Raw genomic sequence first — 17,503 nt, 5'->3', positions numbered from 1 at the left:
CGTCCGTAAAGCAATGCGTTAGACCGCACGGCTAACCGGGTAGGCGAGGCAGTGAAACTCACAGCACGTAAATATAACTATCCGGTATATGAAAATGAGAGTACTTAGCGATTTCCAGTAACTTTTAGACATAATTTCAATAAATTTTCTAAACTTTCTCTATGTTACAAGCTTAACGTTAAATATTTAACGCATTAGCTCATCTGAGAGGTAATCAGAAGATTGAAGCTGTTTTTTTTTTTTTTTTTTTTTTTTTTTTTTTTTTTTTTTTTTTTTTTTTTTTTTATACACGGGAATTCAATTCCTTAAAGAATTGGGAATTCAGTGGTATGATCGAGGACAGCTTGTACTTTGGCCTCCAAGGTCACCTGGCGTCCTCTGGATTTTTCTGCCTGGCGTTATCTCAGAAGTGAAGTGTTCAGCATTTCCATTCATACCGCTGAAGAACTGGAGCAGCGACATCTACGATTTTTTCAAGATTTTCAAGATGATATACTCTGTAGGAATCAGCATGGGTTTCAAAAAAGACGATCGTGTGAAACCCAGCTCGCGCTATTCGTCCACGAGACTCAGAAAGCCAGAGACACGGGTACCCAGGTAGATGCCGTATTTCTTGACTTCCGCATGGCGTTTGACACAGTTCCCCACAGTCGTTTAATGAACAAAGTAAGAGCATATGGACTATCAGACCAATTGCGTGATTGGATTGAAGAGTTCCTAGATAACAGAACACAGCATGTCATTCTCAATGGAGAGAAGTCTTCCGAAGTAAGAGTGATTTCAGGTGTGCCGCAGAGGAGTGTCGTAGGACCATTGCTATTCACAATATATATAAATGACCTTGTAGATAACATCGGAAATTCACTGAGGGTTTTTGCGGATGGTGCTGTAGTATATCGAGAGGTTGTAACAATGGAAAAATGTACTGAAATGCAGGAGGATCTGCAACGAATTGACGCATGGTGCAGGGAATGGCAATTGAATCTCAATGTAGACAAGTGTAATGTGCTGCGAATACATGGAAAGAAAGATCCTTTATCGTTTAGCTACAATATAGCAGGTCACAACTGGAAGCAGTTAATTCCATAAATTATCTGGCAGTAGGCATTAGGGGTGATTTAAAATGGAATGACCATATAAACTCAATCGCCGGTAAAGCAGATGCCAGACTGAGATTCATTGGAAGAATCATAAGAAAATGCAGTCCGTAAACAAAGGAAGTAGGTTACAGTACACTTGTTCGCCAACTGCTTGAATACTGCTCATCGGTGTGGGACCTGTACAAGATGGGGTTGATAGAAGAGATAGAGAAGATCCAACGGAGGGCAGCGCGCTTCGTTATAAGGTCATTTAGTAATCGCGAAAGCGTTACGGAGATGATAGATAAACTTCAATGGAAGACTCTGCAAGAGAGACGCTCAGTAGCTCGGTACGGGCTTTTGTTGAAGTTTCGAAAACATACACTACTGGCTTTTAAAATATTTACACCACGAAGATGACGAGCTACAGACGCGAAATTTAACCGACAGGAAGAAGATGCTGTGATATGCAAATGATTATCTTTCAGAGCATTCCCACAGGGTTGGTGCCGGTGGTGACACCTACAACGTGCTGACATAAGGAAAGTTTCCAACCGATTTCTCATACACAAACAGCAGTTGACCGGCGTTGCCTGGTGAAACGTTTTTGTGATGCCTCGTAAGGAGGAGAAATGCCTACCATCACATTTCTGACTTTGATAAAGGTCGGATTGTAGCCTATCGTGATTGCGGTTTATCGTATCGCGACATTGCTGCTCGCGTTGGTCGAGATCCAATGACTGTTAGCACAATATGGAATCGGTGGGTTCAGGAGGGTAATACGGCACGCCGTGTTGGATCCCAACGGCCTCGTATCATCAGCAGTCGAGATTACAGGCATCTTATCCGCATGGCTGTAACGGATCGTGCAGCCACGTCTCGATCCCTGAGTCAACAGATGGGGACGTTTGCAAGACAACAGCCATCTGCATGAACAGTTCGACGACGTTTGCAGCAGCATGGACTATCAGCTCGGAGACCATGGCTGCGGTTACCCTTGACGCTGCATCACAGACAGGAGTGCCTGCGATGGTGTACTCAACGACGAACCTGGGTGCACGAATGGCAAAACGTCATTTTTTCGGATGAATCCAGGTTCTGTTTACAGCATCATGATGGTCGCATCTATGTTTGGTGACATCGCGGCGAACGCACATTGGAAGCGTGTATTCGTCGTTGCCATAATGGCGTATCACCCTGCGTGATTGTATGGGGTGCCATTGGTTACACGTCTCGGTCACCTCTCGTTCGCACTGATGGCACTTTGGACAGTGGACGTTACATTTCAGATATGTTACGACCCGTGGCTCTACCCTTCAATCGCTCCCTGCGAAACTCTACATTTCAGCAGGATAATGTACGACCGCATGTTGCATGTCCTGTACGGGTCTCTCTGGATACAGAAAATGTTCGACTGGTGCCCTGGTCAGCACATTCTCCAGATCTCTCACCACTTGAAAACGTCTGGTCAATGGTGGCCGAGCAAGTGGTTCGTCACAATGCGCCAGTCACTTCTCTTGATGAACTGTGGTATCGTGTTGAAGCTGCATGGACAGCTGTACCTGTACACGCCATCCAAGCTCTGTTTGACTCAATGCCCAGGCGTATCAAGGCCGTTATTACAGCCAGAGGTGGTTGTTCTGGGTACTGATTTCTCTGGATCTATGCACCCAAACTGCGTAAAAACGTAATCACATGTCAGTTCCAGTATAATATATTTGTTCAATGAATATCTGTTTATCATCTGCATTTCTTCCTGATGTAGCAATTTTAATGGCCATTAGTGCACCTTCACCAAGGAGTCAAGCAGTATATTGCTCCCTCCTACAAATATCTCGCGAAGAGACCATGACGATAAAATCAGAGAGATTAGAGCCCACACAGAGGCATACCGACAATCTTTCTGTCCACGAACAATACGAGACTGGAATAGAAGGGAGAACCGATAGAGGTACTCAAGGTACCCTCCGCCACACACCGTCAGGTGGCTTGCGGAGTATGGATGTAGATGTAGATGATCCGGAGTTGTTTGAAATAATTCGTAACTCACTGAAGAGATGGGTGGAGTATTTCTTCCATATGTGAGGACGACATGTGAAACATCTCATTTAACAGGTACGACCCGTACAAGTGTACAGTAAACTGTCACATGTAATGGATTGAATCAGTACTGTATTTCTTCTTAGGTTTTGGTGGAATATGAATCTAATTAGATGTGCAATTACTTGGAAAGTTTAAATTTCAAATATATTTCAAACATATTATGCAAAACTTTACAACCGTGCTATAATGTGATTTCCTTTTGACTTACAAGGATAGTAATTATAACTTAATTGAATATATTAATTTTAGTATATAAACTGAACTGTTTAAATATATTTAAATTTTATGAATAATCATTTAACACTGTGAGAAATAACATAAAATGAAAAAATATAGCTGTAATGAGAGCTGAATCCAAGCCGACAAATTGCCAGTCAGTGTTCTAGACCACACGTATGAATCTGTAGAGAGTGTTTTACGTTTTCCTATAGCCCGACCTGGTGAAATATTCTAGGGGTTTGCTCCTACTCACATAGTCTGAGTCAAATCGGCGAGCCTCGTTTGACGGCCTCCTGTTAGGTTTACTTGATTTGAATAGATCTAAGTAACTCTTTAAATCTCACTTTCTCATCCAAAGATTTTCTGGTAATGGGATTCCTTAGTAGATCATCTACAGAAAACATCTTCATACTGAATTTCCTCCTGTACTCTCTTTTTTATTACCCTCTTTGACTCACAAGGACCTTTTGGCTAACAAGGGTAGTAATTGTAACTAAATTGAGTACGTTAATTTTACCTAAATGTACTGAACTGCTTAAATACATTTGAATTTTATAATTAATCATTTAGAATTGGGAGGAATTAAATAAAATGAAAACTAATTGTGTAGCAACAGGAATCGAGACCGAACCAAGAAATAACCAGTCAGTGTGCTTAACCAATCGGCGATGACGCCATTACGTCAACCAATTCTCACGAATCCTCATATTCTGTGCTTGCATAATACGTTACACGTATGACCTGGTGCAAGAAGGGATGACGTCACATCAGAGCGAACACAGTCGAAAACAGACAGCTGCGCCCCTCCCTGAATTGATCATAATGTGGCTGACCATCATCTCAGCACTCGACACTGGATTCTAGTTCTCGTGGAGAGAGCGCCACAGAACACGTTTTCGTCCAATTTATTTGCGTAACAGACCACAGCAGAAGAGAAATTACGTAATTTTAGTGGGATTCCCTGTCCACATTCTAAGAGAAATGGCATCATTTTAGTGCGATAGTTACAGTGTGCTGTAGCATATTGGCACATGATAAACGGCCGTGACTGGTTTATATTGACTAGAATAATATTTCACACTGAAGTCAGAGGCAGATCGTAACCATTTATTGACAATTATCTCGCAATGGGTTCGTTCGCGGATACATGTTTACCGGACTTTTTCTTTCTGTTATAATATTTTTCCGTCCATGTCAGCTTTTGGTGCTACTTATGACACACCCTGTATACACATGTTGCACCTCTCAACTTGGAGTTTCAAAGGGTCGCTTGTGGTGCTTGAGTCTTAAACCAGCACTGATGTTAACTCATAGAAAGAAACTCGTGACCATTAACACCGGAACTCAAACTGCGTTTTTAATGGCGAAGAGAAAACGTCTTGCTTCACAAAATATAAAGAAGGAAGATGGAGATCACATCCTTCGTGGCATATGGTCATGAAACATATCCACAGAAGCACGAAAGATAAAATAGGTCAAGACAAACAGGAGAATATGTACAAGTCAGTTCTCAGCGGGACTCAGCGGCAGCTGTAGCGTTCGTCCTCCAACTTTGAACGGTTTCTTTATCGTCCTGCAGCATCAGAAAGGCATAAACTTATACGAATTGTGGCTAAACGTTATAGTTAGGGGTTGGATGGGCCCACAGTGGCGATGTTGGAGAAAGGTTCAAATTTTGCTCGCACTGCAAAGAGACTTCCTGTCACAGATTATATTTTCTCTGTAGAACAAGCAGGACAATGCCTCCCTGAAGACCAGGTGGAAGAAATAAGGCAAGAAGTGTCCCACACGTTACGTCCGGCTCTATCGCTGCGGGATACGATCTCTTCTGCAGAGAGAGAGCCATTCGTTCCCCCGAATGATGATGAAGTAGTAGTTTTACCAGCTGACAAGGCGAATGCCACGGTTGTACTGACAGGGGATGATTACGAACTTGAAATGGATTTACTACTGAACGATTCGGCTCACAGAAGACTGTCTAGTGACTACACAGAAAATATTAAGCGTAAGACACTTTCGCTGTTGAAAAAGAGCTCGTTGTCCGAAGACTTAAGTAAGAAATTTTATCCTGGTGCTGCCGTTCCGTCCAGGTTGTATGGTCTGCCTAAGTTACATAAGGAAGAGGCTCCTCTACGCACAGTTGTTAGTAATTTGGGTGCACCCACTTTTAACCTGTCGAAGTATTTAATATCTGTTCTCTGTCCATATGTTGGCAAGAGTGAACACCATATTTCCAATCTGCTGGAGTTTATTCGGCGACTGAAATCTTTGAGGCTGGATCCTTCGGATTTTTTAGTGAGTTTTGATTTGGTACCTCTATTTACAGGTGCCACTCCGGAAGAATCCCTGAGTTTGATTCGGGAAAAGCTGGATGAAGAGTTGGTGAAGCTTTGTCGTCGTTTGCTGACACCCGTATTTTTCATTTAACTGCAACATTTTTTAACAGAGTGACGGAGTGGCTATTGGTAGTCCTTTATACCCATAGACGTCAATTTATTTATGGAGGAGTTCGAAGATATTGCACTGAGGACCTCGACTTTGCAACCAACGTGCTTTTGGAGGTATGTAGATGATACCTTTTTTGTCTGGCCACATGGACGTGATGCTTTCAACTGATTTTTGGACGACTTCTACTGTCTTCATCCCAGCATTAAATTTACAATGGAGGTTAAAAGTGATGCGATGCTTCCATTCTTGGACGTTATGGTTTACAAAAAACCAGATGGTTCTCTGGGACTTGAGTGTTCACTGAAAGCCGAAGCACACTGATCAGTATCTGTATGCTAAGAGTTGCCATCCACCATACCAACGCAGTGACGTCCTTAGGACTATGGTATGCAGGGCATATGCCATTTCCGACGCGGACAGTTTAACCCAAGAAATTGCACGTATGATAGCAATTCCTGGAGGGCAGCAAATATGGTGGGCGACGTATGCGCCGTGTACGGTACGGAAGCCTATATAGGACACCGATTTGCAGCCTTCGTATGAGTTCTCAGCGGGACTAAGCAGCAGCAGTAGCAGTAGCAGAGTATTCTCCTGAAGATGGCCATCAGTTCGATCGCCGAATTTGTTCATTTCCAGTTTGGGAGAACAAAGCGATCGTTAGTAGGACACCGCTATGGTGTTTGCAGATAAGCTAATTTTACAAGGGAATATGTAAGAAAAACGCAACTGAATAACCATGCGCTTGATCCACTCACTAAGGCCACAATAACTAAATCATGAAAAATAGCTTGGCAGTTGCACTTATAAAGCAAAACAATAATCCACTGGATCACAGTATGTCAAAACTAATGAATAAGTTTCTGAACCATACAGTCAAGTGAATTGTGTCTTTAGCCATGCATGTGTGATATAGTGTTTGCTCTTACCTTCTAGCCCGCTCCCATCTGTAGCAATAATCTGGATTGTGTAGCTCGGTGTACGCTCTCGGTCGAGACAACAAATGGCTGTCGCTATTTCTCCAGTGTCGGAGTCGATTCCAAAAATAGCGGATCCTGTGCGTTCATCTACAGCGTTCTTCTCAATCGAGTACTTTATCCTTGCATTGCTTTCCTCGTATGGATCGTCGTTGTCCACTGCTGTCACGTTCAAAATGAATGTACCTGCAAACAGCAAAAGAAGCACCTGCTCGGAAATCCGATCTCTTTGTAAGAACTGCTTTCAAAATTCAAAACTGCTTACAACGACTCCTACCTCTCCCCCTTTCTCTAGTGACATTCTAACTAGAGCTTCACACTTTCCAAAATGTGCGAGTTTTGAGAAACATATTGATATTATGTGCACTGTTGCTTCTCGTAATAGCAGCCTTATGGAGTTTGTTGGCAACAATCAGTCCACTTTCTAAGATAACAATAACATTCTAAAGTATAAAGGTTAGTTGTACTGAGCGGAACTGCACTGCAGTATAGGGCGCTGCACGACGCCGTCAAATATTGTTTATATGCAACGAGGGATTGAGAATACAGGTGGTACAAGTGACATTTCACAAGAAAATGATCTAAATGCACGTTTGGAAAGCTGAGTATCTATCTATTCTAAGTAAAAATAAAAAGCGATTTTCCGCATAGGGCCGCACACTCTGACGAAAATGGTTAGGTCCTAAGACAATGCCTGGACTGCATTTCGGATATAACTAGTGCAGACAGAAAGAGAATTGCTGCCATCTTTAATGAAGGTTCAGGTACCCATTTTCTGAAAGTACAGCAGTAGCCAAAGGTGCGTGCTATAGTGTGTACTTATAGTAATATTTAATGCATGTTTAAATAGACTATATTTTGAAATATCTCTTGTTCATCTTAAGGCAAAATCAGCCTACTGACACAACAGATCATAAGTTTCTTGATTGTGGCCATATATATAACGTGATAAGATTTCGGTCTCTCTGAAAAGGCAAAGAAACACTTCAAACATGTATTGATTTATCAAGATGGGATGGAAGCAGTGACACAGGTCAGCGGAAATGTTTCCATAATGAAAATGAAAACAGAAAACTTCATTTCAATGAAATCCTTGCCATAGCAAACGACAGAATTACTATAGACACAGAAGGCAACAGCGTACAGCGGAGGAAGACCACGCGAATCTGAATCAGTAAAGAAAATCCTCTAACAGTGTAGTTCTAGTATTCACTAAACCGTGATCATGAGTTAATAGAGCAGATTTTAAGAGACCTAGTATTGGTACCCTATCAAATCGTCTTCTGTGGTCTTTCCATCAAGTTGAAATGGAAAAATTTCCAGGAGACGAAAAACTACGTCCCTCCACTTTCACACTTGTTCTGTAGCGGTATATACCATTCCTAGACTGTTGCTAACATGGGTGTAAGAAGAGGGAGTGGAGAACAAAAAAGAATATGCTCAAATAAGAAGATGAGGAAGACTGAAAAATGTACAATACAAAGGTGCAGCATCACAGGAAGGACATTCTTTAAGAGATACGACAGAGGGAAATGAATATGGTTCTACGGACACTGACTGTTAGGGGATTAAAGAAAGTTACTATGAATAATGTCTTGTATATGTTGGAAGAACACCACTATATTTTCGTTTTGGTATTTTAATTTTATTTGCTTTGATAGGCGTCATGTATAATTTTGGTATCTGAATCGATTGTGAGCGAGCAGCGATGTTGTAAGCTGTATCGTAGAAGTTAAGCTACGGTAACATCTTTGAGCTGTGCGAGGGCGCAGTGGGAGCAGACAATGTTTAGCTTGGGTAGAGAGAACTGTCGAAGTTCAGCTGTGTTAGAGTTAGGCAAGTGAGGAAGCTATGGTAATATTATGATTCAGATTTAATGTCTGTATTTATCATTTTGTTCAATCGACATGATTATGAGACTGATTTGTGAGGAAAGAAAACTAATGGAATGTCAGGTAAATACAATAATGATATTACTTTTTTTTTACTATTGCTGCGCCATCGAACTAACTTGGTTATTGTACTGAAATTTGTTAGTTTTGAGAGATAGGAAAGTGTATTGTTTGGATTTTGAGAAGTTCATTAAATTTAAAATCTGCCTTGAGCACTTTTTCTCAATATACAAAAAAACACAGTTGTGTCATTTATGCGCATATTTCATTTCCTTACCAACCTTTCTCTTACAATTCTTTTTAACGGACCATCCAACCAAGTATGTTTGATAAACAGTTCGATTTGCAATTAACAGAAAACTCATTGCACCTCTCGAGTGTCTTTGTGTAGATACAGTAATATGCAGCTTCAGCATAGCGGCGCGCGAGACAGAACAGTATTGCAACGCGTTATCGAGATTTGCGCAGAACAGAGGTAAGAAGAAAAGATTATGATTTTTTTATTTATTCAATCAGGGCCAACTTACGTTATTTAGAGACTGTTTTTGTGATCAAATTTTGCAAAGCCAATTACTCTAGGTTTCATGTCCAAGTTAATTATTCAGGCAGTTTATACTGTTCAAAATTCTTGCAGCCAGATTGCCAACTTTTACAGTATGAAAGACTTCCCTTTTCATTACTGCAATTAATTACTTTTACAATGGAGCTTGTCTTTCACATTACGACAGTATAAGTTTAAATTGACAGTTCATTTATTATCACAGCTCAGGTTTACAGAAACAGAGTGCTTCAGTTGATATTTTTATTTATTTAGATAACCTTCACTATAGTTTTATTTATTCAGATAACTTCCAACTTTATACCCATTAATTTTCAGGTTGTTGTATTAATTTCGCTTTAATTACTCATAAATCCTTGTTTTATAATGATCATGTATTGTATTACGTATATCATGAGCGTTGTACCAACACATCGGCAAAATATAGCACAGTAAATAAAACATTTTTGCAGTTGTACCTGTTTTACTCGAAAAAGTTTTAAGACGCAAGGAGTATAAGTATTTTTAAGATATGATACAAAATAATGCAGGGGCACTACAGTCTCTAACCATAGCTACAACCGCACACAAACTGACCATTAGGAAAAAATAGCTGATTAGCTGATATTTCGATAGTGATTCACATAATTCATAAATAGCCATTTAATTTTGGCAGTCATTTGCTCAGTATGCTTCAGCAAGAACTTGTACCTTTGCCCCTCAGATCGTATGTTCCCACTAAAGTGCAGCGGCAGAGGCTAGCGTTTCCCTGGTGACGCGCAACGCCACCTATCAGGCGTCGTGACGCGGCTGCTCGCGGAATTGGCGTTCCCATCTGCAAGCGGCAGACACTAGTGGTAGCCAATAACGGACCGCCACCGAGGTATGGGTGGGGGAACCACTGAAACACGTAGTTCCTTTGATTAACTTTATCATGAATCTATTCGAAAGAAACACGAAGATGGATGAAGAAGATGCCAGTTTTTTATTTTCTTTACGATATATTCTTTCACATATTTCATTACTCACGTTGTCTTACTTCACCGAAAACAGGTTTGACGAATTACCGATCATAGCTCTTCCCTATCTCACTACAGGTATGTAGCCGACAACGTTTAGAAAAGCGAGTGCTCTAGAACAAAAGCTCATTACAGATTTTAATATTATAACTTGCAGTGTCTAACTGTAGTTTACTACAATGATGATACATTACCTTTTATGGCATTTATTTATAACTGCAAATGTGTGACAGTTGATCCTCAGTATTTGCTATACTAACAAGGGGAGGCCACGACGTTGGGATCACAGGCTTACTTTAAACTTTGTACACCTCTAGCAGGCCTAAAAACAACTTAACGTGCAGGTAGTAAGGTGTTGTCTGCAGCTCGTGGTCTTGTGGTAGCGCTCTCGCTTCCCGTGCACGGGGTTCCGGGTCAGCGATTTTTCTGGCCTGGCGATGACTGGGTGTTGTGGTGTAGTCTTCATCTTCATCATCATCATCATTCATCCCCATTACGGTCGGAGGAAGGCAATGGCAAACCACCTCCGCTAGGACCTTGCCTAGCACGGCGGTGCGGGTCTCTCGCATCGTCCCCTACGCTCCTCGGAGTATGGGACCTCATCATCATCAGTAACGTGCACTAGTCTGGCAATTCCGAGAAAATCGCAGGAGAGGTTTTACGCATCTATTATGTAGCTAATGAGTCTGCGCCTACGTACCGGATGTTAAGAATTTAGGGTGGTCAAGTGGAGTCTGCACGGTAGCTCAGCGTGTTCGGTCAGAGGGCTGGTTGCCCTCAGTAGTACAAAACCGAGTAAAGGAATCAACGATCAACTGAACTGATGTCATGCGACGTCCTCCCGGACCGAACGCAACGAATGACACCGAACAAAATGAAGGGAAGTAAAAAAGAAAAAAAACAAAAAGAATCCATGTATGTTCAAAGGGTTAGCTGCCCTCTGTAATAAAAAACTGAGTGAATGGATCAACTGTGAACTCGAGGGGGTGTCATGGGATGTCGGCCCTGAACAAATCCAACGAACAATAACTAACAAAGAGAATAAAAGGTTGTTAGCTCCCGAGCTTCGTAAGAAAAGCGTTTATGAAACGACGGTTCCACTCTCTCTCGAACTCAGTTATTAATCTATTTTTTCATTACTGGTCAAATTATTTAATTTGTTTGGCATTTGAGAGGTAATAGAAGGAAAAAAACCACGTGTATTTGCAGGAAGTTTCAATTTATGTTCTCCGTGTTGTATGACAAATACTATCCTGTAGTGTGTAATGTTGAGAGCACATACGATGAGTAACTGTACATTACTGTTGTGGTCTGGCACATTATGACTTAACTGTATTACTGATTGTGAACAACGTCATTTGAATCATTATTTATCGAGGTCTGACTTGGGTTTTCCAAGCCTATCACTCGTCCTTGAAAACTTAATTACAAGTACTAAGTAGTCAAATAATTTATAAATTTCACTAAAGCTTCATGTAAATGGACGTGGTTTTTTTTATTATATTGCCTCCCAAATGTCACACAAATTGAATAGTGTGACCAGTGAAGAGAAAAATATAGATTAAAAAGTAGGTATTAGCGATATTTGAACCGTCGCCTCGTCTCCGAGCATCTCGCTTAGCGCTTACTCTAATCACTTGAGCACAATGACTTCTTAGGCTCGGTATCTTCGAACAAATACATCTGTTACATAACAGATGTGTAAAACTTCTCTTGCGGAATTGCAGAGTAATGCACGTTACTACTTGCACATTATGTTGATCTAAAGGCCTACTAAAGATGTACAAAGTTTGAGGCAAATCTGTGATCCCAAGGTCGTGGCCTCCCTTTGTAATATCACATGTTTTAAGAGCTGTGAGTGTTAGTTATTGAAAGACTCGCCAGGATAGCCGAGAGCGCTAACGCGCTGATTCCTGGACTCGGGTAGGAGCGCTGGCATCGGATCGAGTCCGCTCAGCGGATTAACGACGGCGGACGGTGTGCCGGCCAGCCTGGATGTGGTTTTTAGGCAGTTTCCCACATCCTACTAGGTGAATACCGGGCTGGTCCCCACGTCCCACCTCAGTTACACGACTCGCAGACATTTGAAACACAGTCACACTATTTTCACGATTTACGCTAGACGCAGACAGCCGGGGTACACTAATTCCGTCACGGGGGGTATGAGGTGGCGGCAGGAAGGGCATCCGGCCACCCCTTAACTTAACCATGCCAAATCCGTACTTAACCAGGCCGACCCTGCGCCCAATGCGGGATAAAGCGAAAGAAAAGTGTTAGTTATTGAAACAATCAGTGAAGTACACTGACATGAAAGAAAAAAGGTCATGGGATAGTGATACACGCATATACCGATGACTGCTGTATCGCGCACATAAGGTATAAAAGGGCAGTGAATTGGCAGAGCTGTCATTTGTACTCATGTGAAGCAAGTGAATAGGTTTCCTACGTGATTATGGCCGCACGACGAGGACTAACAGACCTTAAACATGGAACGGTAGTTCGAGCTAGACGCATGGAACAGTCCATTTCGGAAATCGTTACGGAAATCAATATTCCGAGATCCACAGTTCAAGAGTGCGCCGAGCATACTAGATTTCAGGCATTACCTCTCATCACGGACAATGCAGTGGCCGACTGCCTTCACTTAACGACTGAGCCCAGCGGTGTTTGCGTAAAGTCGTCAGTGCTAGCAGACAAACAACACTGCGTGAAGTAACTGCAGGGCTCACTGTGGAACATATGACGAAATTTCCATTAGAACAGTGAGGAGAAATTTGGCGTTGATGGGCTGCGGCTGCAAACGACCGAGTTTTCGTGATGTCTCAGCTTGTCTGCATGGAAATCCTTGTTCTAACAGAACCTGGTAACTAAAATAGCGCAGAATAACGCCGAATGCATTCCTCTTAATGATCCTAACATGGCACCCCGTCCATCACGTATTACCCTTCATGGAAATCGTTAAGTCCTGTTTTCAACAAACATCTCCGAAACGCAAATGTACACACCGTTATGTAGAGGCTTCTATGTCCCGGAACAAAGGATGTCTGGTGAATGAATTGAGCATTATGATTGGCTCTTACTGAATTTACCCACCAAATTACTAATGCCACCGGTGTGTAAGCACTGTCCACCTTTTTTTGATTTCTGCAGACGAGACTTTCAGTGGGAAAAAACTATTTTGTACAGATCGCCATATTGCACTGACAGTTTAACCCTGCAAAGTGGCCTACAGATCGTCAAATACAGAAAGACTCCTACTCAATTACACTGCTCTGCCACAGGATGGAAGCTTGAATATTAGATCATGAAACAGATCTCCAACCCAGCAATATATCACCTCGTATCGTGTCGATGTAGTAAACATACAATTCGTATCCTGTGCCATACAAAATCGCCCTTTTTGCATCATTCTTATAACTATCGACCGCCAGACACTTGTGCATATACCACAAAGACAGACAGCATCGTATATACTCCTCGCAGCTCTAGATATTTTCCCCCAGCTGATGGTCGCAAGTCATCAGCTTCCAATGCGTGACCAGAGCGCAATCGGCGGACCCAATTCACTCTCCAGACTGTTGTACAAAGTCTGGGTCGGTTCCCCTTGGCACAAAGGCCTCATCGTTTCTTGTCCCAACCTACTTCCTTGCTTGTTTTCTACACCAATCTTCAGACTCTGGAAGTACAAGAACACATGTATTTTCACATGGTTTGCCAGAATATTATACCATTTACGCGATACTTCTCGATGTCTAGCACATAGCAATATCGTTTGCATAGCAGTATCGCTCGTGTAACATAATTCCAAAGATTTGGAATGGAAGTTATTTCTCTAGAAACACGAAACTTTAGCAAGGTGGAGTGTGCTGTAAGCCACAGAGTAACTAGAAACTTATCTCATCCGCAGAGACCTTTACGTGAAAACTTAGAAAAAATAGAGGAATCTGAAATTTTCACTCATGATAACGGATGTCGGTGATGTAACAGATTCCAAATCATCCCCATAATTTACAAAGTCAAGTAAGGTGTTCCTCATGTCTAGAGAGCCATCAAATGTGTCTTCTACCTGTCTTTCACCTGCTACATGTGCACACTACAATCGTTCTCTCAACTAAATAAAGGTGCAAAATGTGTAGAAGCAGTCAACCAGACAATTTACGTGGGAGGGAATAATATCCTTATTGAATCTTCTCAAATTTCCACGCATTCACGAAAGATATCCAACACATACTAAGTATTAGTCCGCTATTCGGCCGTCTAGAGGACGCAATGGTTAAGTCAGCTACATTCCTGCATCCCAACAGGCCTCTCCATTCGGACAGCTGTTGCCGTTAGCTGGAAACGTGAATCATTTCCACTACAGGTCACCAGTGCAGACAGAATCTTCAAATGGCTCAAATGGCTCTAAGCATTATGAGACTTAACATCTGAGGTCACCAGTCTTCTAGACTTAGAGCTGCTTAAACCTAACTAACCTAAGGATATCACATACATCCACACCCGAGGCAGAATTCGAACCTGCGACTGTAGCAGCAGTGCGGTTCCAGCCTGAAGCACCTAAACCACTCGGCCATAGCGGCCGGCACAGAATCTTCCTAGGAAACCAGCTACATATATATTTTATCACTGTTCTTACAATTAAATATTACGATCGTGGTCTCAATTGTACGATATTCGACAATGAGCAAAGTATCGGAAATACACCCTGCTGATGGCTGTGGCTCTGGAAATATCTGTAACATTCTTATGACTTGACATACTTTCCCCTTTGCTATCACAGTATTCCACATCATATCCATAATTTCCTTACGACTGGTCATAGCCAGTCACTTTGCATATGTCGGAACACACACTCATACATTATAAGCCTGATGCTCAAGGCGAACCTATCGCACATCCCTACTACTAAGTATAATACTCTGCGAATAACTGATTGCTGCCGATACGAAATAATACTGACTGAAAATCAGCTATGGTGTGGACATGTCTCATAAGTTTTTTGTGCAAGCGAAACAATACTGAGAAAAAAATCAGCGATGGGTGGATATGTCTCATAACTTTTTCCTGCGAGTGCTAGCACTGTGTCTTAGAAAGGGAAGCGTAATCGTCTTACAGACTGCTATATGTTAAAAAACACGACCATATTACTATCACAAGCTGTTTTGGTTCTACAGGTGCACACAAGTATCCATGTTAAAAGCTGTACCAGCTTTATAAATCGAGGTACGGCATTACCTCCGAATGTAGTGGTTTTTCCAGACTAATACTGCGACACGTCGCTGATGATGCAACCTTGTAATAAAATTACCGAATTGAGAAAGTGATACGGCTAAGGAACATGGTATGAAACCAGTATTTTCAACTCCATATTACTGCCGCTAGATATTTATCCAGTATTTGTAACACATTCTGTCTCAATGGCATGTCAAAAGTGCGGTGATATATCGACTGGAATATAGCCCAAGGTTGATTGAGAAGGCTCACAAACAGCAAATGGCATGCTGATTGAGGTTGTAAGAAATGTACACAGGCTTTTCAGCTCTCTAGTGTTACGCTATCGCTTGAAATGCTGTCTGGGATTTGGAATCAAGTCTTTCTATTCGACCACATACCTGCATTGGATCCAATGTATAAGTCCTTTAAGGACTACAGCCGCCAGTGAATCATATTTCTGGCACTCTCATATCTCGAAACGAGTCATCTTTATCGAACCTGTCTGCTACAGTAAAATTTTAGATAGTCCATATGCATCTTGCAATTGCCCCTCAGACTCTGCGCTACCATCCCTGCAGCTTTGCGCATGTGGTCGTTCCAATTTAAGTCGGAACTGATTACAAGTCGGAGAAAGCTGTATTTACCACCTTCTGCAACACCTGTAGAAACAGGTTAAGCTGAGTTAGTGTGACAGGTTTGTGTTTTGACCATTTGATGGAAACGACAACATGTTGTCATAGCTCCGCCAACTGTGCACCATGTTTAAGGTTAGTGCCAAACAAAGCCCGCCCCTGCAACACGGAGTAGTATAAAAGACAATACAGGAACTTGGAGAACGACGAGGATTTTGCTACTGCATTGTGGTACTTCTCCAAACTACATACAGATACTGCAGTCCGAAGCAGATTTGCATCCCTCGGGGCCCATTCACCTCTATCACTCCAACATGCTATCATCGTTATTCTGTACCATCCAACAGAGAAAAATTAGGAACTATGAAAGCTCCACTAACTTCATCCGATAGAGAACTCGATATGATTTTTACTAATCTCTCTCCTCCCATATATCGAAACAAATACAGCATGCATGGTGTCACCGAGCACATGTGACAGTCCTGTCAAATATACAGGTATTCATCCACTGTGCGGACCAGTTTAAAGTTTCATCACCTTTACTCTAGGAGGATTACCGTACCCCACAGACTATACTGTAAGTCGCAAGAGACGCTCCGTGTGACCCTGTGTCGTTGTTTGAAACATTGATTTTTTTCTACTGTAACACACTTTGTACACTGCCAAACATTTTGTTTTTCCGCCACGACTTCGAGGTCTGTGTCAGATTCTAAACTGATATTAACACGTTCTGATCCATTGCCACTAGCAGAAAACTGGACGTCACATGGTGTAAATCATGTTGTTACTGCTGCTACCATAACACACCACACACACTGGCTGATTTTGAATAAAAGACAGTTACAACATAAGGAAACTTGAAGAGTTTGGCGGCGTTGTAGGGCGTTTCCAAACTACAGTCCGAAGGTGATTGACGACCTCTACATTTAAACTCATCTGTCACAGTGACGGAATAGCTGATGGCTCTGCATTCCGTTTCGACTGATTCCTCTTATTGTAGTCATGTACGCGATCACTGTTTCGGTGCTAGCCATCCCCAGAAGGTGTTGCCCCTCCACCAAAACTCTTTCTCTGTCTCAAACAAATGATTTCAGTCAATCATTATGTGGTGACCAACAGCGTACCAGTGGACGGATGGGATGGAAAAGACACCATCAATGTACTGTGATAATAAGCATCACAGTTGATAGTGTGAATAATTTTAGCAATTTTACAGTAATTTGAACACCGACCAATGATGAAAAAATGTTTCCCAGTTTCAGTATCATCGCTAAACCGCCCATTTTCTACTTTGCGAGTATCTTTGCGAATGTAGATAGATGACTGTGCAGTACGTCCATTCACTGTTGTTTCTTGAGCATATACATCATAAAAGTATACCAGAC

The 17,503-nt window shown here is 41.9% G+C and overlaps 1 pseudogene; it reads right to left on the bottom strand.

The window, feature by feature from the left end:
• Positions 1–17,503, bottom strand: part of LOC124620183 — a 350,456-nt pseudogene that overhangs the window by 193,553 nt on the left and 139,400 nt on the right.

Source organism: Schistocerca americana, chromosome 6, assembly GCF_021461395.2.
Source record: "Schistocerca americana isolate TAMUIC-IGC-003095 chromosome 6, iqSchAmer2.1, whole genome shotgun sequence".
NCBI classification, from domain to species: Eukaryota; Metazoa; Arthropoda; class Insecta; order Orthoptera; family Acrididae; genus Schistocerca; species Schistocerca americana.
The sequence above is the reverse complement of the archived record's forward strand: the minus strand, read 5'-3'. Positions and strand labels throughout refer to the sequence as shown.